At 41.0% G+C, this 26,890-nt stretch overlaps 1 protein-coding gene across 5 annotated transcripts in view; it reads right to left on the minus strand.

Moving 5' to 3' along the window:
• The window catches only part of ADD2 (adducin 2), a 150,834-nt gene that overhangs the window by 104,950 nt on the left and 18,994 nt on the right, over positions 1-26,890 (minus strand). For all 5 annotated transcript variants that reach the window (XR_003941997.1, XR_003941996.1, XR_003941995.1 and 2 more), the window contains exon 2: positions 17,807-17,884. The gene's annotated coding sequence lies outside the window, so the exon portion shown is untranslated. The remainder of the gene's footprint in view (positions 1-17,806; positions 17,885-26,890) is intronic.

Consider the following 26,890-nt stretch of genomic DNA (forward strand, 5'->3'; position numbering starts at 1 on the left):
CTGGTCTTGCCTCAGGTGCAAACTTAGGTTGTGAGCCCTCCTGGGACAGAAAAATATCCAGTGTACCTGAATGTAACTCACCTTGAGCTACTTCTGAAAAGGTGTGAACAAAATCCAAATAAATAAACCTTGATCCGGACATGCATCATTTGAGCTCTCTCCCTCTAGATGAGGGTGCAACATTATGGAATAATACCCTTGCCTTCACATTAGAAAGGACAGCACCTTCCTTACCAGTTCAGTAGAACAGGAAAAAGAAAGAACCATGATTTAGTCTAAATTCTCAACTGCTTAAAAGACAACTTCTACACAAAGATCACAAATGGCTGAAGTACTGAACAAGATTGTCCCTCTTAATTTATAAACAAATAGCATGTCACTATACACAGCTACTTCAATCATTTAAAAAGCATATTACTTACCTATGGTCTCCAGAGCTCCAGACTTGGGGAAAATATACAAAGTAGTTTGATTGCTTGTACAAAATTTGTTCCCAACATCATCATTATCTCAATCTCCTTCTGCTAACAAACTGGCTACTTACTTTGCAACAAAAATAACCTCCTTTAAATTCTCCCTAACTTCACAACCTCATAACCCTAAGATTGACCCTACCACAAATATTGATACTGAGACCCACAATAATACACCACTGACATGCATCCTCATATATCTTAGGTAGCAAACCATTATTTTTCAATTTACTAACTATTTCCCAACTACAAAAGGTTCTAAAATCCTCAAAGGCAAACATCATACCCCACAACTCTAATCAAAAAATTTGATTGCTTCTTTCTTCCACACCTACAATTCCACTGGCACATTCCCTCAAATATGGAAAACCAGTCTACATTAGACCAAAGATTAATGATTCGAGAACTGAGATAACCACTCTATCAAACTGTAGACCTGTGGTGGATCTGCCATTTATATCAAAATTGGCAGAAAAAATTGTTACAGACCAATTAACACAATTTCTGGATGATACCAACTGCCTTCATCCACATCAGGCTGGCTTCAGATCATACCACAATACAGAAACTACCCTTTGGAGTATAACCACATACATCTATGCAAGACTTTAATCAAGATAAATCAGTGGTTATAATCTCACTTGACTTATCTGCAGCATTCAACCTCGTTGATCTAACACTTCTACTCAACAGGTTTCAGGAAACTGGAATAACAGAAGAGCACATAATTGGTTCCATTCATACTTAAACAGATCCACCTCAATACTATTTAATAACTCACTATTATCCATATTCACTCACATGTGGTTCCCCTCAAGGTCCATGCTGGCTCCTATTCTGTTCAGTATCTTCATGGTCCAACTAGCAGGTCTGACACAAACACTAGACTTATCTTCATTCATTTGTGTGGAATATATACAAATATTAACAACTTTTGTCCGTACACAAACACTTGAAACTCAGCACTTAATAATAAACTCACTATGGTCGCTAACTGGATACATTCCCACAAGCTTAAACTCAATCCAGATAAGGTGCAAGCAATTTTCTTCCGACAACCCAAAAAGCAACTTGCCATTTCTCTATCACTTGCCAATAGAAGAATTACACTCACGGAAGTTTTAAAGATACTAGGAGTATATCTTGATAATAAATTAACCTACCATCAGCAGTATATCTGTCTAATGGTTAAGCAATCCTTCTTTAAACTTAAGACGCTTTATTCAATTCAGTCTCTTCTTGACCAAAAACCTCTATGCATTCTTGTCCGCTCTCTTATACTAAAACAATTAGATGACTGTAACACTCTCTTTTAAAGTTTCAGGATCACAAATATCAAATGTCTTCAAGTCATTCAGAACATAGCAATCAGGCTCATAACAGGAACACACAAATGAGATCATGTAACACCCGCTATTAAAACAAGAACATTGGTTACCAATCGCATTTTGACCCTTGTCCATAAAATCATAAAACCTAGGTCATCCCTTATTCCTATCACATCTTCTGATTCCCTACCAACCTCCTAGATCTTTACATTCTCAAAATCAACACCTTTAATGGTCTTCTCTTTTCATCAGATCCAATATGATTTTGCTTGCGCAAGTCTTTTTAGTACCATAGGCCCATCCCTGTGAAATAATTTACTACCATATTTCCATCTTGAATCTTTATTACCAAAATTTAAGATTTGCCTAAAGCAGGGGTTCTCAACCTAGTACTCAGGACACACCTAGCCAGTCAGGTTTTCAGGAAATCCAAAATGAACATGAATAAGATAGATCTGAAAAGAATGGAGGAAGGACATGCAAATTTATCTCATGCATATTCATTGTGCCAAAGAAAGCAAAATATCTTGTCATGCAAAGATGCAAAAAGTTTCTGAGGTGACGCAATGGGAAACACCTGGAAAAGATATATCAGTCGAGAAAGTATATTAATTTTAACAATAGAAATCTTAGCAAACTAGGAAAAAGGCAACAATGACCAATGCTTGAAACAAGATCCAAAGGCAACAATAAATTAAGAGCCTCAGTTTTAGCCATGTTGAATTTAAAGCCAAACACTGCAATACTCATGCATTTTCCGGATCAGATTAGGAAAAGAAAGCAAACGGTCAGGTAAGAGACAAGAGGACATCAGCAAAAAGAGCAATTTTATAATCATGAGGACCCAGCCCAACTCCCACAATATCTGGATTGGCATGGACAGGCGTAGCAAAAGTCTCCACTGAAAGAGCAAAAACATCCTGCTGGATAACCGGCTCCCTTCCACCGACAGATATTGTCCCTATTCTTTCCAATTTGCCAATTGCACCTGTTGTTTCCAATGTCTTGGAGTTTGGTTTGACTCTCAACTCTCCTTTACTAAACACATCTCAGAGATGATTAGGCTAGGATTCTCTACACCAGTGTTTCCCAAGTCCAGTCCTGGAGTATACCGTGCTAGTCAGGTTTTCAGAATATCCACAATGAATATGCATAAACTTGATTTGCATGCACTGCCTCCATTATATGCAAATGTCTTTCATGCACATTCATTGTGGATACCCTGAAAACCTGACTGGCAAGGGGTACTCCAGGATCGGACTTGGGAAACACTGCTCTACACTGTGCTCTTTTCGCACTATTCACTCTATGCTTGTTCTGCCCCCATATTCATGAACTACCAGAAGTATATAGATGAGATTGATTCTTAGTTAACTCAAACTACGTTTTACCAAAGGGTTGATTTTGATCCCACAAGTCAATTAAAAATTCTAGTTGACATGCTAATAAAAGAAGGTTTGGAACATCAGTTGATCACCCAACGGGAAAGTCAGTTTTTGTGTGTCTCTTTCCCTATCATGCCTGTAATCTACGTGCTTCCTAAAATTTATAAGGATCTCCAACATCCCCCTGGATGTCCAATCATTTCTGGAAAGGGTTTCTTATTGGAGCCCCTTTCAATCTACATTGATACATTTTTGATATCTCTGGTCTGTCAAGTACCTTCTTATTTGAAGGATTCAACAGATTTCATGCTGCAACTGGATGCTTGCTCCTTTGATCCAGTGAAGGGAAATCTTGCCTCGCCAATCTATTACATTTCTTTGAAGGGGTGAACGAACATGTGGATAAAGGTGACCCGGTTGATATTGTGTATCTGGATTGTCTCGAAGGTGTTTGACAAAGTGCCTCATGAAAGACTCCAGAGGAAATTGGAGAGTCATGGGATAGCAGGTACTGTCCTATTGTGGATTAAAAACCGTTTAAAAGATAGAAAACAGAGAGTAGGGTTAAATGGTCAGTATTCTCAATGGAGAAGGGTAGTTAGTGGGGTTCCCAAAGGGTCTGTACTGGGACCGCTGCTTTTTAACATATTTATAAATGACCTAGAGATGGGAGTAACTAGTGAGGTAATGAAATTTGCTGATTACACAAAGTTATTCAGTCGTTAAATTGCGTGAGGATTGTGAAAAATTACAAGAGGACCTTACAAGACTGGGAGACTGGGCATCTAAATGGCAGATGACGTTTAATGTGAGCAAGTGCAAAGTGATGCATGTGGGAAAGAGGAACTCGTCATGCAAGGTTCCACGTTAGGAGCCAAGAAAGGGATCTAGGTGTCATTGTTGATGGAGCGAGAAGTGAGAAATGAAACAAACCATAAGGGAACCGTACCCGAAAGTCATAGAGAAGCAATACGGGATAAGAGAAGAGTATGGTCAATAAGATCAAAGGCCGAAGATTGATCAAGTGAGACTAGAAAAGTGACATTACAGGCATCTAAAGAAGAATGAAGTTCACTCAAAAGTGCGGCTATGGTAGTTTCTGTACTATGGGAATTGCAGAAATCTGTTTGGTGCTGATGGAGAATAGACAAATCATTGATCCTGGAGGTCAATTGATTGAAGACAACACTTTAATTTATGCATCCTTTCCAAAGTTACTGAGAGACAGGGCAATAGCTTTCTGGGATGGAGGGGCCCAAGTGAAAGTTTTTAAGTAGTGGACAGACAACCGCCTTCTTCCATGATTGAGGAAAAAGCCCTAAAAAAAAAAAGACTTTGGGAACCCATGGCAGGAATACTTTAGCCAACTAGAAGGCAGCAAATCCAAAGAATTGGTAGTAAGCCACATAGATGATAACATAGTAGTGAACTAAGTCAGGAAGGGAAGAGAAAAAGAAGTCCAAGTGGCATATGCCAAAGCAGGGACGTAGCCAGACTTCGACGGGAGGGGGGTCCAGAGCCCGAGGTGAGGGGGCACATTTTAGCCCCCCCAGTGCCACCGACCCCCTGCCCGCCGCCACCAACTTTCACCCCCCCCCCACCGCCGCAACCCTCTTGACCCCCCTTCCCGCTGCCAACCCTCTCCCGCCGAGTATCTTTGCTGGCGGGGGACCCCAACCCCCACCAGCCGAAGTCCTCTCCTCGGCCACGCGGCGTTGCTTGCTGAATGATCTGATAAAGTTTCTGTGCATGCGTCTGACATCCTGCACATACAACATGCAGGACGTCAGATGCACGCACAGAAACTTGATCAAATCATTCAGCAAGCAACGCCACGCGGCCGAGGAGAGAAGAACTTCAGCTGGTGGGGGTTGAGAGGGTCATGGCAGGGGGTCCAGGGCCAAATCTACAAGGGCCCAGGCCCCCGTGACCCCATAGTAGCTACGCCCCTGTGCTAAAGGATTAGAGAATTGATCACAAACGAATAAAACTGTAGATGTATCTGCAGAAGGGGAAGACAGCAGAGGAAGAGAGTTTTGGAGACAGACACCATGGTGGAGAAGTACGAGGCTAGATCATCATCAGCAGGGCATGTTGAAGGGAAATTAGAAAGGGAACAGGATGAGATCCTAGACACTACCTGGAACAATTTTCTAGTGGGAGAATGTGAATTTGAAATTAATCTGGATAGATAAGATTTTTTCGCCTTGTTAAGCTGTTAATGGTAGAATTTACTTATAGACTGAAATGAGTGAAGATGAAGTGCAGAATAGTCCTTCTGCCAAAGATGCTCGGTCCTTCAAACTTGTCGATGAAGGAGACAAAGGCCTTGAAACCAGGGATGAGTTAGACGTGAGAGGACACAGTTGATGAAGTAGTTGGAACTTGGGGGAATGAAGCAGGCAAGGAAAGATCAGCCCGAGACAAGTAAGGCAGATAAGTTACTGAATAAGAGAATACAAAAGAGGGTAACAAATGATCTGACCAACATAATGGCGAAGAAGAAATAGAGAAAATAGAGAAAACCACAGTCTCTCAGACTAGAACTAAAACTGAGGGTATGGTCATAAAATTGAGTAGGGAAATGGATCATTTGTACAAGAGAGATATCATGAAGAAGACAGAAATGCCGAAACTCGAGGAGAAGATTACAGATCAACATGAATATTTGAAATCACCAATAATAATCAGATTTTCAAACTGAATACGGATTTCAGCAAGAGCAAGCAAGAAAGCATCACATTCAGAGCTAGTGATAGAAGGGGGACAGTAGCAGACCACAATATGCAAAGGGGATAGCAAGGCAATTCTTATGATGAGAATCTCAGAATAAGGAAGAGAAGAAATTAAAAGTTCCAAGGCAGGGAGGGAAGCAGAAAGGCAGACTGCCAAGCCCCCACCCCCTTTTTGACTTTCATACAACATGGAATTTGGTGAATCCAGGAGGAAGACAGCTATAGAGGTATGCCTCCTCACCATCCCTCTGCCAGGTTTCGGTGAGACAACAAAGTCAAGAAAAAGAACTGATTTAGACATAAGAGAATGGCAATTAAGAAGACCAAAGTTGAAAGTATTCCAAGATGTTGCGGGAGGTAGCAAAGGTGAAGGGGGAGGAGGGGGATGAGGAGAAGGTAGTAAGAGTTGAAGAGTTCAACTTGTCAGCAGAAGCTAAGGCGAAGGGAAGAAGGGAATGATCTTTAAATACTTTGAAAACAACACGTTATCTTTTGTTGTCTCCACTGTCTTTTGCTTGCATTGTTTTTTAAGGAGTATCTGTCTTCAGTTTTGTTTTACCTTCCATCTGTAACCAGAAGCTGTGTGAGCTGATTATTCTACTGGCATGATATTAAAGGTTATCTATCATAATCTATTTCCTGGGTGAATATGCGAGTCTGAAGTCTATGAACATTTGTCATCCCAAAATACAAAAGAACTCACAAGGTACAATCTAGATCAATATCTTAAAACCTTGAGTGGACAGGAGTTGAAGGGGGCATGACAGCCATTCTGAACACTGCACTGGAACTGAAGTGCATGAAAATTATCTTTTGTACTTATTTCAGTATTTACCAGTGACAGAGTATTAAGACAGCTGTGGCTATTTACTACTGATAGATTTGTTTGAATGGAATTTATATGTTGTATTTTTTTTTATTTAGATTTTGCTCACACCTTTAGTGTTTATTCTTTGGAATGTATACCTCATCTGTGTATCACAAATCCCTTCCTCTCTAGTCTCATGTAAAACAAAACTGTATTAAAATCAGCATTACATTTTTAAGCAAATTTTCTACTTCTTTGCTGTTTTGATGTAATAAGCTAATTATATGCAAAAGAGCAGCAAAGTAAAATTTTCTGTTAAAACAGAAGCAAAGGCAAAAAAAAAAACACTAAACCAGAAGGAATGTGTTAAAGTGGAAGTAAAATCAGTTTCACTTCTGCTTAACTAGGAAGGATCTCTGGTCCGGGGACCTTATGCCTCTATCATCCCCCCACCCCACCAAGAGACAAGAACCCACCTTTTCTGGGCACTCTAAACCAGGGTATGCCTGACTGCCCCCAAAACAGATTGTACCCAAACCCCAAGCATTCCCAATGGACCAATACTTTCTTGGTCCTACAGTAGTATCCTCCATTGTCCTCTTCAACCACTGCCATCTTGAAAAGTGGTAGTGATTCGGGCAGATGCTAATTTAGGGGGCCGGCTGAATTTCATTTTCATTTTCAGATCCAGCACCGAAACTGACCCAAACCTCAAGCATTCCCAATGGACTAATAATACTTTCTTGGTCCTGGAGTAGTATCATCCATAGTCCTCTTCAACCACTGCCATCTTGGAAAGTGGTAATGATTCGGGCAGATGCTAAATTAGGGGGCCAACTGAATTTTGTTTTCATTTTCAGATCAAGCAGCGAAACTGACCCAAAATTCGGGTTCAGGTTCTGGCTGAAAATGCCTGAGCATTTTCAGATGGAACCAAAAACATAACCCTTCTTCCAACCCTCGGGTGGCTTACAAACTCCCTCTCCCCACCTTCTAAAGGCCCTGGTGGTCTACTGGCTTCTTTGGGGCAGGAGCATCCCCCATTGTTCCTGCCCCTGGTGGCTCTGTACTCTCTAAAATGGTGGCTGGGACTTCCCAAGGCAGCCTTGTGAGACTTTTACAGGAAGTCGTGGCCATCATTTTGGAATTCCTGTTTATGCTATTCCCAATATGGATAAGATTGCAGTAGTATATAGAAACCGTAAATAATAAAGTGTGGCTCAAAATCCTACAGCCTACCAGATTTTATCTGGCCTCGTCCTGCGCACAGCTACAAATAAAGAGAATAAAACTGTTTGTGGCCCGTGTGGAGGGTGCCCAGGATGCTGGTGTGGGAGCGAGACCCAGGTTACCTCCGTTTAGAACCAAATTTAAAGGCCTTTAGGAAAGGTCTGAAAATCCACTTCTTTTCACTTTCTTTTTCAGGTCCTTAATGTTCTTATTTGTTTTTATTTACGTTATACAATTTTTACTCTATATGTACTTTTATTTCTGTTCTTTATGTGACAGCGAAATTGTTTTATTATTTGAATTATTGACTGAACTGTTTGTAAACCATTTTGATTGGCTTTCGCCTGCGGCAGTCTCATGAGAAGTCCCAGCCACCATTTTGGATTACTGAGCCACCAGGGGCAGGAGGAATGTGGGATGCTCCTGCCTTGAAGAAACCACTAGACCACCACAAGGTAGGCCCGGGGAGGGTGGGTGGAATTGATGGGCAGCCCAGGGGGGTTCAGGATGGGATTTTTTTTCTCAGGTTGGTAGGAAGTTCGTGGCAGCAGGAGCGGGTGGCAGTGGAAGCAGCCACATTTTCGGTTTCAGCTCTAGTTGCAGCTGAAACAGAGCAGTGGATTTCCGCTGCAGATTTGGTTTTGGTCGGCCTCTAATGCTAATCATGTATGTCACTGAATTAATTTAGGCAAGCTTATCCAGCATATGCAAATTTATTTTTTAACAGAACAACCTATGAGAGCATCCTGAACAGCTGCCATTTTCCAAGATGGCAGTGGCTGAAAAGGACAACAGATGATGTTTGTCCCAGTACCAGATAAGTTTTATTGGCTCATCGGAGAAGGTGCTAGAGGTTTAGGAGCTCTCTGGTCAAGGGCCTCCCTCTACTACAGGCCTGGGCCAGACAGTCACTAAGCTAGGGGTGCCAGAGCCAAGGGTTTCCTGGTCCAGGATTCCCAGGTCATTTGTGTGCTATCTTGGGGTGTCCAGGCCAGGGATGGGTTGAGACCAGTTGGTCCAAAACCTGTGGATGCTATCCAACTTAGTGATCCAATGCAGATTTTTTTTTTATTTCCTAGTGGCTTCTGTGGGAACTTAAGGCCTTACTTCACCTCCATTGATAATAGGAATTTAAAGCACTGCACTAATATTTATCATAGTTTGCTGCATTGGAAGTAATTTCATGTGCAGCTCATTAGCATGTATTTATATGCTGTTTGTTAGGAGATTAGTGCATCAGTTTACTCCCGGTTTAATGCTAATTTTTTTTATGTGGGTGTGAGCTGCAATACTTGCTACATCTGCACAATCACCGCTAAACAGGCAATAAAATGCTGCATTAAGATTAACACAGTTTATTACACTGGAGCCTAACTGTGATCCTCCTGCAGCGGCCACCGCCCTGCAGCCATCACACACTGGGATTATTTTTCAGATACATGGAGAGAGTTGATACTCTCACAGGGATTGCATCTGCTCTTGGTTCATAAGCAGTTTGAAAAATTAACAATACAGTGCAATTACTGATGTGCAAAACCAGTCAGTCCAAGTTCAGCTAGTTTATAATACCAAATAAGAAAGTGTTCAGCTGTTAAAGTACTGGTTTTCCTCAACCTGTCACCTGGCCTTGATTCTAATTATATATATATATATATATATATATATATATTTTTTTTTTTTTTAGAATCAAGGCCAGGTGACCTGTCACCTGGCCTTGATTCTAATTATATATATATATATATATATATATATATATATATATATATATATATATATATATATATATATATATATATTTTTTTTTTTTTTTTTTTTTTTTTTTTAGAATCAAGGCCAGGTGACAGGTTGATTTTCAAAAGACATTTGACAAAGTACCTCATGAAAGACTCCAGAGGAAATTGGAAAGTCATGGAATAGGAGGTAGTGTCCTATTGTGGATTAAAAACTGGTTAAAAGATAGAAAACAGAGAGTAGGATTAAATGGTCAATATTCTCAATGGAGAAGGGCTGATAGTGGGGTTCCGCTGGGGTCTGTGCCAGGACTGCTGCTGTTTAACATATTTATAAATTATCTAGAGATGGGAATAACTAGTGAGGTACTTACATTTTCTGATGACAAAGTTGTTAAATCACAATAGGACTCTGAAAAATTACAAGAGGACTTTACGAGACTGTGCATCCAAATGGCAGATGACATATAATGTGAGCAAGTACAAAGTGGTGCGTGTGGGAAGGAGGAACCCGAACTATAGCTATGTGATGCAATGCAAGGTTCCAAATTAGGAGTCACTGACCAGGAAAATGATCTAGGTGTCATCGTTGATGATTCATTGAAACTCTCTGATCAGTGTGCTGCGGCAGCGAAGAAAGCAAATAGAATGTTAGGTATTATTAGGAAAGGAATGGAAAACAAAAATGAGGATATTATAATGCCTTTGTATCATTCCATGGTGTGACCGCATTTCAAAAAAAAGATATAGTGGAATTAGAAAAGGTACAGAGAAGGGCAACGAAAAAGATAAAGGGGATGGGATGACTTCCCTATGAGGAAAGGCAGAAGCAGCTAGGACTCTTCAGCTTGGAGAAAATACAGCTGAGGGGAGATATGATAGAGATATATAAAATAATGAATGAAGTGGAACAGGTAGAGTGAATCACTTGAGTACTCTTTCCCAAAATACTAGGACTAAGGGGGTATGCAATAAAGCTACAAAGTAGTAAATTTAAAACAAATCAGAGAAAATATTTCTTCACTCAATGTCTAATTAAACTCTGGGATTCGTTGCCAGAGAATGTAGTAAAAGCAGTTAGCTTAGCGGGGTTTAAAAAGGGTTGGATATCTTCCTAAAAGAAAAGTGTATAAGCCATTATTAAAATGGACTTGGGACAATCCACTGTTTATTTCCAGGATAAGCAGCATAAAATGTATTGTACTGTTTTGGGACCTTGCCAGGTACTTGTGACCTGGATTGGCCATTGCTGGAAACGGAAACAGGATACTGGGCTTGATGGACCTTCAATTTGTCCCATGAAAATGATCTTTGGTAATTATTTCGATATTTACCAGTGACAGCTTATTCTTTATAACCGCTAACATAGCTTAAAGTGAGGCCAAGGCACTAATTCAGCTTATCTTTGTTCTCTAGTTGTCACATATTGAGTCATTTAGTGGAGGAGTGTCCTAGTGGTTAGGGTGGTGGACTTTGGTCCTGGAGAACTGAGTTCGATTCCCGGCACAGGCAGCTCCTTGTGACTCTGGGCAAGTCACTTAACCCTCCATTGCCTGCCGCATTGAGCCTGCCATGAGTGGGAAAGCGCGGGGTACAAAATGTAACAAAAAAAACAAACCACAAGAATCTCTCCGTGTGTAAAATGAAAAAAAGCTTAGCACATCTGGATCTACTAACGTTTTACAGTACAATGACACTGCTCTGCCTCACTGATGCCCTGACCAGGCTTAATGTTAGAAGACAAATCTATGTCAGAGCTTCTCTCCTAGCTTCTACCTCCAACCACTGACACAGTTCTGGAGCTGTGGAGTCCCTGTGCCCTGGACAGCGCACCTGAACACCAGACTGTGAGTAAACTGTCTAATATACCTCGAGATACTGAGACCTCACGACTGGCAAAGCCTGGGAGGCTTGACAGTGGATACCAAGGTAAAACTAAATGTTTACTGAGGGAGCTGGGGACACTCTTAATGGGACAAGTGTAGCAATGCTGCATCTATCAAGCCAAGAAAGCTAAGCTTGCAAAGGGAGCATATTTGTGCAAGTAAATCAGGCCAGTTAATCATAACCAAACTAATTAACCAGCATGGAATAGTTGAGCGTGCAACCTTAATTGAATCAAACTGACGGTGACTGATCCACACACAATTGAGCTTTAACTAATGAACAGCAATATCTGAGACCGCTGAAGCATATATATAAAGAGAGATACTTGAGAAAGGAAAAAGATCTCATGGGAAGTTTAAAACCAGTCTGATGCACCAGCATTCCTTGCTGACCATATTCCAAAGACCTATTAAATCAAGTACCTTCCCATTGTCTTACTAATACCTTTCCCCTGACCAAGAGCCACCCTCCCCTCTGGGTCGACCTGTTAGCAATCAAATACAGCCACTAAACTCAGCTGGAGAAACTTATCACTGTATTAACATAGGCAAGCAATGAACACCGTAACATTTTAAGCAAGCATAAGAAAGACTAAGAACTGAACGCACCATATAGTGACTGCTGTAGAACTGATCAGCAACCTGGAAGTAGTATATCTGAGCGATAAGAATCCCCAACCGAGTTCCCTGTTTGCATGCATGACACCCCTCTGCTAATCACCTTAAGTCACTCTAAACTTAGAATCTTCCAACTTGATGGCTTACAGTTATATCTGTGACACCTCCCTGCTAACTACCTTGATTGACACCTCCCTGCTAACTACCTTGAAAGTGCTTCGAAGGTTCCCCCCTCCCCTCTGTCTCTAGCCAAAGCAAGAAATAGGAGCCTGAAAATTCAATGGGCAAGAAGAGTGGAAGCAATTAGCTGATAGGAGACAAATTAAAGGAGAACCCTGTCTCAGAGCTATCTCCCCCTCCCCCTCCCCCACCCACCCACCATCTCCTCTGCTCACTAACACATCACTGGACCCGGTGCCACTGCTGATCTCAACAGCTCAAAGGCAAGCTGAAAAATACAAAAAACACACAAGACCAAAACACCAGATTCCACACCTAGGAACAAAGTCCTATCATGCATCCTATTGAACACGGCCTACTAGCAGCCCACAGTGAATTGATACCAAAATGAATACTGTCAAACTACTCCTAGCAATCTACTCCTTGTCACTGATCCACCTAACACTAACCACCCCACTTGCAGAAAGTAATATCATACCCATACTACATAATCATCAGATTGATTAGATACACCACACCTCATCAAACTGACAACAACCTAAGCAAAGGAAGAACATCAACATGCGGACAAACACAACAGAAGGGCAAGAAAGGTCCTAACATACTCACACTAGCAAAAAAATGACAATTAACAAAAATCCACACAACACCAAACATAGAAGACTCATACCAAAAAATTAAAGTGGGTTACATCAACGCCAGATCCGTAGTAAACAAAACAACAATATTAATAGACTGGATCATGTCAGAAAACCTTGATCTACTTTTCATCAATGAAACCTGGATCCATGATCAAAAGGGCCCTATAATCCTAGACCTATGCCCTCCAGGATACAAAATCATACACTGGATCAGAAAGGAAAAGAGAGGCGGAGGCATAGCACTAATCTATCGATCCCACTTTACCACCAAAACCACTGCCGAGTCCATAACACCCTAACTTGAAATTGCCTCAATCAGAATCCACAACAAAGCCTTGCATGATCACTTGAACTGTTTCTTGTTTTATAGACCACCAGGTAATTGGAACAAAGGCCAGACAAACTTCATGGACTTCATTTCAAACACTTGTGTAACCAACATCAATATACTAGTATTAGGAGACATTAACCTTCACCTAGAAGACACAAACTCTATCAACGCACGAAAATGCAAGGAATTCCTCCAATTATGGGATCTCAAATGGCCACTTATGCAAGCAACCCACGTCAAGGGCACACACTCGACCTCATCTCACACAAACTGTCAACAGACCAGAACCTAATAACAGATATTAAATGGACAGAAACACCATGGACCGATCACTACAAACTAAACTTATCCCTAAAATGGCGGAAGAAGGGTTCATACCATATACAAGAACACACAACCTACAGCACAAGAGGTCAAGTAGACTCGAAAACATTCTGGAAACAGATATACAATAACGAATTGACAGCACAAACGGACTCCACATACTACCTCATAGAATGGGATAAAAGATGAAGAAGCATACTAGATGAAATAGCACCCTTATGAACAAGAACCTCACATAGGCATAACTCGATACCATGGTTCAACGATGAACTGAAAAAGCTAAAAACACAATCCAGGAAACTCGAACAAGCATGGAAAAAAACAAAAGATGAACATACACTCAACGCATGGAAGCAAACACAAAGAAAATACAAATACGCAATAAGACAGACCAAAAGGTCATACTATAAAACTAAAATAGGGACAGACTACAAAGACACAAAGAAACTATACCAACTCGTGAACAAACTACTAGACACCACCTTGGTCACTACAACCAATACAGACATCCCATCTGCAGACAAACTTGCTAAATACTTCAATGAAAAAAATTGCAAACCTACGCAACACGCTATATCAGGACAATACTGATATCGAAAACTTCCTCGATGGTCTGGACCCAACTCTTGGAGAATATCCAGCTGACCGAACCTGGTCAAATTTCGCTCTCCTCACCGTCGAAACAGTTACCCAGGCGATTATTAGGTTCTCTAACACTCACTGTAAACTGGATACCTGTCCCAGCTACCTAATAAAATCCGCCTCTGGCCGCTTCATAGCAGACCTCACATCCCACCTAAACTACATGCTTCAGCAAGGCCTCTTCCCTAAGGAAAATGGCAACATCCTACTCACCCCAATACCAAAAGATACCAAGAAAAACACAAATGAAATCACTAACTACTGCCCAGTAGCATCTATCCCACTGGTAGTTAAACTGATGGAAAGTATGGTAACCAACTTACTGATTATATAAACAAATTCTCAATATTACATGAATCACAATCAGGATTTCGCCTCTGCCACAGCACTGAAACAGTACTAATTACTCTCCTAGCCAAATTCAAACAGGAAATAGCAACAGATAAAAGCATACTTCTCCTCCAATTCGACATGGTAAACCATAATATATTGCTAAGACTACTACATTACTTCGGGATTGGTGGAAATATACTTAGTTGGATCAAGGGTTTCCTAACCACTAGAACATATCAAGTGAAATCAAATTCAAGCATATCATCACCGTGGAAAGCAGACTGTGGAGTACCTCAAGGATCACCACTATCACTGATCTTCTTCAACCTAATGATGACCCCACTAGCCAAGTCCTTATCCAACCAAGGCCTTAACCCTTTCATCTATGCAGACGATGTCACAATATACATTCCTTACAAACATGAACTGACAGAAATCACCACCGAAATCAAGCTCAGCTTGATCATCATGGACTCATGGGCAATTGCATTGCAGCTACAACACACTGTCTCATCCTCTCATCCCAATACAGTGCGGACAACCCCATAAGTATAAACACCCCAGATTACACCCTCCCTATCTCAGACAGCCTGAAAATCCTCTGCGTTACAATGGACCATAACCTCACACTAGAGAGCCAAGTGAAATCCACAACAAAGAAAATGTTCCACTCAATGTGGAAACTCAAACACTTGAAACCATTCTTCTCGAGGGAAACATTTCGCAACTTGATACAATCAATGGTACTAAGCCACGTAGACTACTGCAATGGAATTTATGTGGGATGCAAAGAACAAACCTTAAAGAGACTTCAGACCGCTCAAAACATGACAGCCAGGCTTATATTTGGAAAAACGCGATTTGAAAGCGCAAAACCCCTCCGTGAAAAACTGCACTGGCTCTCAATTAAAGAACATATTGCTTTCAAAATCTGCACTCTGGTTCATAAAATTATCTTCGGTGAAGCCCCGGGATACATAAACCTCATAGACCTACCAACCAGAAACACATCCGGATCAACACAAACATTATCTAAATCTCCACTACCCAAGCTGCAAAGGACTTAAATATAAAATCAACATATGCATCCAGTTTTTCCTACACAAGCACACAACTGTGGAACGCAGTACCAAAAATCATGAAAACAATGCATGACCACCTAAACTTACAGGAATCTCTAAAAACTAACCTGTTTAAAAAGGCATACCCTACCGATCCAACTTAAATGTCTGAACTCTGCAACACAACGAAACCAAAGCACGTAATAGACATAACATAACTCTTCCTCTCTATGATTCCCTAATGTGTCTGTTCCACATGAACCTTATTTTACCACAACATCATTTTGTATTTGTTCATACCGGAGTCGGCAAACGCCTCTCCGGTACTATGTAAGCCACATTGAGCCTGCAAATAGGTGGGAAAATGTGGGATACAAATGTAACAAAATAAATAAATATTTTAACTACCATGTGAGCACATACTACCACCCATTTCGTAGGTGGTAAGGGCTCACTTGGTAATCCTGCACTAACCAGTTAGCATGCACTAAGGTGGCTACACTAAATGTTTAGTGCAGGAATGCCTACTCTCCACCCCCTGACAAGCCCCTCCATAAAAAAAAATATGGTAGTTCTCTTGGACAGGGAACTACCTAGCGTACCTGAATATAACTCACCTTGCGTTACTACTGAAAAGGGTGTGATCAAAATCCAAATAAATTAATTAATTTTTAGCTCCCATATTAACACACATTAATTTGGCAGTTACCACAGGATGCCTGAGCGTCTCCTGTGATATGTCATTTTAAGCTGCATTAGACATGCAATGCAGCTTAGTAAAAGGGCCTCTAAGCAACTTGCAGCTGGAAACCATAGGTTCTGGAATACCATAAATAGGTTTGAATTTTTTTCTGAAGGTTATTTGGATGTAAAGGCTCCAGTTTATGAATTTAAGATTCTATTTTATCCTGAAAGCTAATCCCATATGTGGATTTTCAAGACTGGAAGTCAGCACCTCTGACACAGTCTCTAGGAGACCGATGCTCGGAACCTAACACCGTCATTAGAGCCTATTAGCGCAGGACTAGCGCCAGCATTAATCTGTGCAGAATGCTCAGAGGGCTTTAATGCAGGAAACAACATGTGCACCAGATATAGTCGCAAATTGTATTTAAATGTAGTCAAACTGCTGTTAATGAGGTAACTTGCCATGCCCTCCCAATACTCAGAGAACAGCGCACAAACCCCGTTCTTACCACTGGAAAAATAATGCCAGCTCAGAGCTGGCATCGGGGGGGGGGGGGGGGGGTTGAAGAGAGGATTTTTTTGTGATTTTCTCTTTATAAATTTGCCAGTTTTCATTTGTTTTGGAAGCAGAAGGAAGTCCATGCAAGCCTCTAAGCACCGGTACTGAAAAATAAATGTATGAGTGTCTCAGCAAACCCAAAAGTAAAAGCACATATTGGCACCTGTTTTCTGTGCTTCTGCACTTACATATAAGCTTTCAAATAGGAAAACAATTTGAAAAGCTTATATTTAAAGGTGCAGAAGAATGGCACCGATGTGTACTTCAGGGTTTGCCTGGCTCATGTGCACAAAAGCTGTGCTTACCGTGAAACACTGTACATGCACCAGCCATGTTCCTCCCCTTATTTTCAGTCTCACAGCATGCATATAATTTGCATGCCATTAGCTTTCAACATTGAAAGGCTATTGTTTTGCGCTGTTCCTGTATTATGGGGTGGGTGCTGTTCACTACAGCGCCAGAGCTTTGAGCATCGAGGCCTAGGAATATATTTACCTGCAGCCCTGTTCCATTCCTTTTCCCTAAACTGGCACGTCTGTGCCCATCAGGACAAGAGCCTTACCTCCATGAAAGATTTTCTTTACCTATTAACTAGGCTGCTTGCCAACAGACTCAGAGAGGACAAGGAAGGGAAAAGATTGTACTAAGCTCTAACAGATTAACTTGCAATGAATATTTTAAAGACACATCATTATTCACACCCATTCCCCCCTCCCCATCCCATCTTCTTACACATTAGTAAACCAACATTCCTCACTACTGCATTAAATCTTCACCCTTAATTTATCTTATGCTTTGTACTGCATTAGTGCCAAGCAAAGTCCCTGGAACTGCACATTCCTTCCAGTTTCTCACCTTCTACTACCAGAGACTGGAAGGTCACGTTCACTCCTCCAGCAACCACAAAATTTCAGGATGTCCTCATATGATACTCTGTTAAAGGATAAATATGTATATGTTAGATAAGCTTGACTAAATTAATTCACTTTACTACTAAACACTAAGAACAAAAGATTCTTCCTGAGTAGTGAAGATTAAGAGAATATTTAGTCTCTGAAAAGGGATCCTTCTGAGGGATTTCACATGGGGAGGGGACAGTACCCTTCTCCACCATTGCCAACTCCAGGCTCCGCTCATTTTGCCTTGCCTCACCCTATGCCTGGAACAATCTTCCTGAATCCCTACGCCAAGCCCCCTCCCTACCCATCTTCAAATCCTTGCTTAAAGCTCACCTCTTCAATGCTGCATTCGGAACCTAACCTTTCGAACATATAGGTTGCCCCAATCTGTCTGACCTATCAGATTAACTGTACATTTGTCTTTTAGATTGTAAGCTCTTCGAGCAGGGACTGTCTTTCCATGTTAAATTGTACAGCGCTGTGTAACCCTAGTAGCGCTTTAGAAATGTTTAGTAGTAGTAGTAGTATGTGATAGAGACATATGCAGTGAGGCATTGTTACTTCCCTCTGGGCCTCAACATAGCTGTGCTCCGAGCTTTTATACTCCCTGGACCATGCCCTCCTGGCTCCGCCCTTCCTATGTCACCTCCCACCTGGGTGGGAATGTGATGTTTAATGTGTTTCTGCCACTGTGAGGGAGTGTCATTAAGAAGTGGTAGCTTCCTATAGACTCCCTCACAAGGATGAATTCAAACTAGTCTACTGGTTGCATAAAACCCTTTTTGAAATGCAAACTGCAGAGCTTTAGTTCTCATTAAGACACCCCCATCACTTCTCCCACTATACATCCTCCATTAATGGTCCCTTATAACTCCTGCAAACTAACAGGTATGCTGAACTAAGCATTTACCCCTATAAACACAAAATGGGAGAATCTGTTATTATATCAGGCTCTAAATCTGTGGCAATTTCTGAATATTCAGCCTGTAAAACAGTGCAGCAAAGGGAAAGATATCAGAGATAATGATTATACCACTCCAGATTTTGTCTCTGAGAAAATAAATCTTGCTTCCCCACAGTGTTTGTTTCCTGTCTCTATGGGCCAGATATACTAAGCCCTTCTTCCCATAGGCATACAATTGCAAAAAAAAAAAAAGCCCTTTATTACTCAAATTTATAGATCACCTAAGCCAACTAGGTAGTTAACAAAATACAACAAAATGTTCCCAATCCTTCCAAATTACAATAAAACAATACCTACCACCCACCCACTCCATATATAAACCCTTGCCATTTTGTTTTCACCATCACCACAAATATAAAAGCCTATTCCCTATAATTAATAAATGTAACAAAAAACTCTATCTCCAATGCACAATTTATGAACACACTTTAGCCCAATGATTAAAAGATTTTTTGCCAATATTACTCCAATAAGTCTACAGAAGTCATGCCAAGATTTAGCCAATATTTCAATAATTTATGAAACCTCAAATAATTGTTTACCTGTACCCCTTCAGTGGTAGTTTGTTCAATAATATAGCTACAATACAGCTAAATGATTAATTCTTCTTCATAACCACTAACCCAGCCTAAAGTGAGGCCAAAGGTTCTAATTCAGCTTATCTTCATTCTCTAGTTGGCACATATTGAGTCATTTAGCTAAACAACACAAGAACCTCTCTGTGTGTAAAATGGAAAAAAAAAAAAGCTTAGCACATCTGGATCTACTAACGTTTTGCAGAACAATGATACTGCTTTGCCTCACTGATGCCTTGACCAGGCTTATGTTAGGAGACAAATCTATAGTAGATATAGGTGTATTTTCAAAGCACTTAGACTTACAAAGTTTCATAGGTTACTATGGAACTTTGTAAGTCTAAGTGCTTTGAAAATGAGCCCCAGGGTATATACAGGTGAGAAAAGGTGAAATATATGAAAATAAAACCATTTTGAATAGCAAAGAAAGGAGAAATAGGAATAGCATGATCACAAAGAAGGCCAAGAAGGAAGCAAGTGCTTTGCAAAAATATTAACACTCCTGCTATAATTCTGTTACTATCTTTCCTAAATTGAAGCTGTTCTTCCTAAACTAAGCAGGTGGTCTGAAGAGTGGGCATGCTATCACCGACTCTGTTATTTGCTTTGTGCCAAGGAAAGCTCCCCCATCATTGTTTTCTCTTTCATTGATGGTACAATCAGCAGTTGTCTTGTCAAAACATACCAGCTTCATTTTCTGACTCCAGGCAATCAGCCTCCACTATGAATATCATCCCACTAATTTCCCCATAGTGTCATTAACTATCCCAGTGCAACAGAACACCCATCATCTCTTCAGATCATTTTTTTCCTTGCATTTATGTAGGGACAGTAGCTGCTTGAGACAGGTTTGAGTAAGTCTATTTTGATTAAATCTACACCTCTTCCAAGGACAGGGAGGGTGGGAAGGAGAGGGTTCTAGGTTGAACAGTTTGGGCAACCATGACCTTAAGCTTATGCAAATCATATCAATATTAAGTTTGTTTCTTTATTGTTTGTTATACCACCCATCCGAATCTGTCTGGGTGGTTTACATATATTTATTTGTATATTTGATATACTCTGAAATTGAGCCTGGGTAGGCAATTAAGCAGTTTACACCATGACTAAAAATCTCAACACTACTGATGAAGTATGATAAAGGGGAAGGGAGGGAAAAGAGCAGAGGAAAAGATAGAAAAGGGTCAGGGAGAAAAAAAAAACCAACATGTTATTTGATAAGGAACTCTCAAAAAGAGTCAATATGAACCGTTGACCCAGTTTATAAAATTCTGGCCTAACCACAACTGTACCTCGGTTCCCCTATTTTGATTCCTAGCACAATCATTCTGAATCAGATAATTAATGGCTCATGCTGTTAATATTGCTGCCAAAAGTCACAGGCTAGGTGGAAGAACTGTTTAATTCACATGACTCCTCCTGCCCACCTACCAACTGGCAAAATTAAAAAAAAAATGTCAAACTAGCTTGCCAAATCTGACTTAGCCACAAAATGTGGATTTTGATGTTTCATAAATTAGAAGAAATTCTGAGGTTGGGATGACTTTTTCCAGACCAGAATCAGCGAACTTGTTTCAGCTTTCAGAGAAAGTGAAATGTCATAAGATGGAAATGAAAAAATGAAGATTTCCCAAATCTGTTTTTCTCCTTCAAATGCCAAGACAATGTGTATTCCTAAACCCACAGGAATCTTAGTCATAATTTTTCATAGCAATTTACATGTACTTTGTTGTAGTATTCCCATTAACCCTAAACCTTTTATTTGCTAAAGAATTGCAGGAAAATAATGAGGGGGTTGATATCAACCGGTGGCAGGCAGCATATTTTGGTTCAGTATATATATTACTGGGGATAAATATTTAAACTAGAAGAACAGATCCCAAAACTATATCACAAAAAACGTTCTTCCTTTAAAATGACTCATTTAAGTTGCTGAGACGCTCACAGAGGGTCCTGTGCTGGGCTCATGATTCCTAAGGGAAATGTTCCTCCTGAAGAAGGAGTGTTCAAAATGCGATCTCGCATCGAGGAACAAAAGAGAGAAGGTGTGAAGAGTTAGAAGGTGTTTAAAGTCTGGAAACAGTATGTAAATTCCAGGAAGCCCTTGACACACTGCACTGATTCACTCTGCTGAACTAACACTACTCCAAGAAGAGTGCTGGAGAGACTTTGTTGTGAACACTGTGCTCCTGCTTGATGTGATTTAGAAGATTTTTATGATTTAAAAGGACTATAATTTGAACCTTTAAGGACAATATCTAAGACACAAGTGGAAGATTTGAAATTGAGGAAACAACAATTGGGGAGCATGTACACAGATTATGGATATATAGAAATGTGCCCACACAAGGTTTATGTGAATGGGTGGTGAAGTGAAGGGTGTGACTGGGCAAGTTCCGGAACTTACACAGCATAAGTGGTTTTATGTGATATATGTACAGTGGGGGAAATAAGTATTTGATCCCTTGCTGATTTTGTAAGTTTGCCCACTGACAAAGACATGAGCAGCCCATAATTGAAGGGTAGGTTATTGGTAACAGTGAGAGATAGCACATCACAAATTAAATCCGGAAAATCACATTGTGGAAAGTATATGAATTTATTTGCATTCTGCAGAGGGAAATAAGTATTTAATCCCTCTGGCAAACAAGACCTAATACTTGGTGGCAAAACCCTTGTTGGCAAGCACAGCGGTCAGACGTCTTCTGTAGTTGATGATGAGGTTTGCACACATGTCAGGAGGAATTTTGGTCCACTCCTCTTTGCAGATCATCTCTAAATCATTAAGAATTCTGGGCTGTCGCTTGGCAACTCGCAGCTTCAGCTCCCTCCATAAGTTTTCAATGGGATTAAGGTCTGGTGACTGGCTAGGCCACTCCATGACCCTAATGTGCTTCTTCCTGAGCCACTCCTTTGTTGCCTTGGCTGTATGTTTTGGGTCATTGTCGTGCTGGAAGACCCAGCCACGACCCATTTTTAAGGCCCTAGCGGAGGGAAGGAGGTTGTCACTCAGAATTGTACGGTACATGGCCCCATCCATTCTCCCATTGATGCGGTGAAGTAGTCCTGTGCCCTTAGCAGAGAAACACCCCCAAAACATAACATTTCCACCTCCATGCTTGACAGTGGGGACGGTGTTCTTTGGGTCATAGGCAGCATTTCTCTTCCTCCAAACACGGCGAGTTGAGTTCATGCCAAAGAGCTCAATTTTTGTCTCATCTGACCACAGCACCTTCTCCCAATCACTCTCGGCATCATCCAGGTGTTCACTGGCAAACTTCAGATGGGCCATCACATGTGCCTTCCGGAGCAGGGGGACCTTGCGGGCACTGCAGGATTGCAATCCGTTATGTCGTAATGTGTTACCAATGGTTTTCGTGGTGACAGTGGTCCCAGCTGCCTTGAGATCATTGACAAGTTCCCCCCTTGTAGTTGTAGGCTGATTTCTAACCTTCCTCATGATCAAGGATACCCCACGAGGTGAGATTTTGCGTGGAGCCCCAGATCTTTGTCGATTGACAGTCATTTTGTACTTCTTCCATTTTCTTACTATGGCACCAACAGTTGTCTCCTTCTCGCCCAGCGTCTTACTGATGGTTTTGTAGCCCATTCCAGCCTTGTGCAGGTGTATGATCTTGTCCCTGACATCCTTAGACAGCTCCTTGCTCTTGGCCATTTTGTAGAGGTTAGAGTCTGACTGATTCACTGAGTCTGTGGACAGGTGTCTTTCATACAGGTGACCATTGCCGACAGCTGTCTGTCATGCAGGTAACGAGTTGATTTGGAGCATCTACCTGGTCTGTAGGGGCCAGATCTCTTACTGGTTGGTGGGGGATCAAATACTTATTTCCCTCTGCAGAATGCAAATAAATTCATATACTTTCCACAATGTGATTTTCCGGATTTAATTTGTGATGTGCTATCTCTCACTGTTACCAATAACCTACCCTTCAATTATGGGCTGCTCATGTCTTTGTCAGTGGGCAAACTTACAAAATCAGCAAGGGATCAAATACTTATTTCCCCCACTGTATTGTAATAAAAGAAATTAAATATTTTAAAGGAAGAACGTTTTTTGTGATATAGCATATTTTGGTTGCCATCAGCTTTATGCTCAGATATTCAATGCCGAGCCATATCTGGGCACCAGTACTGAATATCTGATTGTATGCAGCCAGCTAAAACGTATGCAGTTCAATGCAATATTCAGCACTTAAAATGCCGATATTCAGCACTTAACTTCATAAGGTGACCATATAAAACAGTCCTGTCTTTATGCCGTTCACTTCAAGTAATTGACTGCATGCATACATGTTGACTCCGCCCCGGGACCACCCACAAAATAGCCAGTTTTGTGTTTGGCGGTTAGGGCTAATATTCAGCAACACTAGCTGGTTAAGTGCTGCTGAATAGCAGTGGATAACACCGCACAGTAATTTAACCGGCCAGGAGCCGCTCCTGGTTAAATCGCTTTGAATATTGACCCCAAGGTGTTTTCAGGGAACTCGTGTTACTTAGCCACCCCCTCCAAAAAATACAAACAATAAAAGCTAAAAAGCCAACAAACAATGAAGGGCCATGTTTACTAAGGTATGCTAGCATTTTTTAGCGTGTGCTAAAAATTAGCACACGCTAATGCTAGCACACCCACAGGTGTCTCTAGTGTTCGTGTGTGCTAATTTTTAGCACACACTAAAAATGCTAGCGTGCCTGCAGCATGGCTTAGTAAACAGAGCCCCTAAGTATGTTGTACAAAATCTGTACAGCACTGCACTCAGTCTATTATCCCCAAAGGATGCATAGTACATCCTTTAAGGGATATATCAAACCAAGAGTAAATAGCAAATGGGAAATAATTTAGTCTGTTTCAAAAGTAGTTTGGCATATTGTAAGTTAATACACTGTAACTGCAATAACAATTAGCAATTAAAATGGAAAATCCAATTTACAGACACTGCTACAGGAATGTATAGCCATCAGAGCATTAGCAATTACACTTCACTCCTCTTATATTTTAGCTTTTGAGTCATACAGCTAGCAGAAGTGCACAATATTTAGCTGTCTCTGTCCCCAATCCTCATGCTGAGGCTGTGGAAGGCAGTAATTCCCTGCAGCACTATCAAACATCCTCTTCTTCTGTCTATGACTCCTTTTGTTACCAGTCAAAACACCCCTTTTCCCTCATCCATGCTGTCCCTATTTTGTCTTACATCAGGAGTTCTTGATCAGTGGTGTCTGAACTCCCAAGGTGAGCAGGAAGAGGTCAAATGGGGTGTGGAGAAGTGTCTTGAAGGCTGAGGCGATTTATTGAAACTTTCCTAGGCAATTATTAATTAGTGCAGATATTGGTAGTATAATTGTGTACTACTATAGTTTTAGCGACATGTTAACAGTTAGAACTGTTAACAGCTAGCAACATATGTAGCTATCAGAAGTCACTAGAGTACACATGGTTTAGGAAGTGGGTGTGAGGGTTACATCGATCAGTTAACAGAGTGCATGAACCAAAAAGGTCAAGAACCCCTGTGATAGACCTTATTAGAACTTATCAGAAATAGTTAGCAGGTAGGATAGTCCCCTACTTGTGAATGCGTCTCTTCCCCCTTCCTGATATTCTTTCTTTCAGCACCACAGACAGATCTCATATGACCTGGTTTGTTAACCCCAGTCCTGCCTGCACCTTAGGCAATAGACATAATAGGCATCAATAGGCAGCGCTGTTTGTGCAGTGCTGCGTACGCCTTGTAGCGCTATAGAAATGCTAAACAGTAGTAGCAGTAGTAGATATAATAGATATCTCAGAGACTTGGTGGAGGGACCAGGCTCTGGAAGGAAGTGAGGAGAGAGAAGGGTCAGATGCTGAATGGAGGAGGAGAAAAAATTAGGACAGATGCTGGATGGAAAGGGGAGAGAGAGAGGGGGGAGCAAATGCTGACTGGAAAGGGGGAGGGAGGGGGCAGCTGCTAGTTGAAAGAGGAGAGAAAGAGAGAGAGAGGGGGGGCAGATGCTGGTTGAAAAGGGGGGGGAGAGAGAGAGAGGGGGCAGATGCTGGTTGAAAAGGGAGAGAGAGAGAGAGGGGGCAGATGCTGGTTGAAAAGGGGGGGGAGAGAGAGAGAAAGGGGGCAGATGCTGGTTGGAAAGGGGGAGAGAGAGAAAGGGAGCAGATGCTGGTTGGAAAGGAGGGGCAGAGAGAGAGAAGTTTTGTGAATCCATCATTTGGAAATGTAAGAATGCCAAATTGTAATTGTGATAGCCACATGTTTATTAATCAAATCTACACATCATAAAAAAGAAATATAAGTACATCCAATAAACCAATATTACAAAAAGTATATGTTCAATAGCTGCATTCAAACCATAGGGAATCACTAATTCATATATCACTTTCTGTGCTTCTCTCAATAAATGTGCATCAGATTCACCCCCTCTCCAGGATGATTTAAATACTTTAAAGACTAGAAATTTGAGATCAGAAATACTGTGATTTTTCTCATGTCAATGTTCCACCAAGGGGGTGCTCACTACTTGTCGCCTAATGCAATGTCTGTGTTCAATGATGCGGGTCTTGATCTCGCATTTAGTCTTGCCAACATAAATCTTAGGGCAGGGGTAGACGATAATATAGATCACATTACAGGTGTTGCAATCTGAGCAGTGTGTCAACTTATGTACTTTGTCAGTGAGAGGACAGCGAAAAATTGTGCCTGTAAGAACATGTGGACAGACACTGCATTTTCCACAGGGTCTGTGTCCTAAATGAAGCTCTTCCAGGGGGGTCACAGATATTATCTGGAAGGGCTGATGGTATGAGCTTTTCCTTAAAGTTTTTGTTTCTGGTGTAGGCAATAACTATGTCCTTGTTTCTGAAGCATTCATGGCCCTCCAGTATATGCCAATGCTTACCTATCGTATTTTGTATTTGACTGGCCAGATGTGAATACCTTAAGGAACAAACAATATCTGGTTTCCTCCTTCTGTTCCGTGTGTCCAAGAGATCATTACGAGACTTGAGACTTGCCTTGATGTAACCTTCCTCGATGCACTGTCTAGGGTAGCCTCTTTTCGCAAATCTTTCTTTCATAATGGTGGATTGTTCTTCAAAATCTTCAAATATAGTACAGATCCTCTTTAATCTAACAAAAGGGTAAATTGTGTTTGAGAGATGGATTGTGGAAACTGGAGAAATCTAAAAAGGCATTTTTATCTGCAGGTTTGCGGTATAGAGAGGTTGTAAAGCCGTAGTCCCCTTTGCTTACCAATAAATCCAAAAAATTAATTAATTTGTTGTTCATCTGAATGTAATTTGAACTTGAGATGAGCATCTCTCTCATTCAGCCAGTTGTGAAATTCTTCCAAAAAAGGTCCTTGTTACCTTGCCACAATAAAAAGATATCATCTATATACCTCTTATAGAAGATAATGTTCTGATGGTACAGATGATCATTGAGAAACGTTTTTTCAAAGTTTGCCACATACAGGTTGGCGATGTCAGGAGCCATGG

This window comes from Microcaecilia unicolor, chromosome 4, assembly GCF_901765095.1.
Source record: "Microcaecilia unicolor chromosome 4, aMicUni1.1, whole genome shotgun sequence".
Taxonomy (NCBI): Eukaryota; Metazoa; Chordata; class Amphibia; order Gymnophiona; family Siphonopidae; genus Microcaecilia; species Microcaecilia unicolor.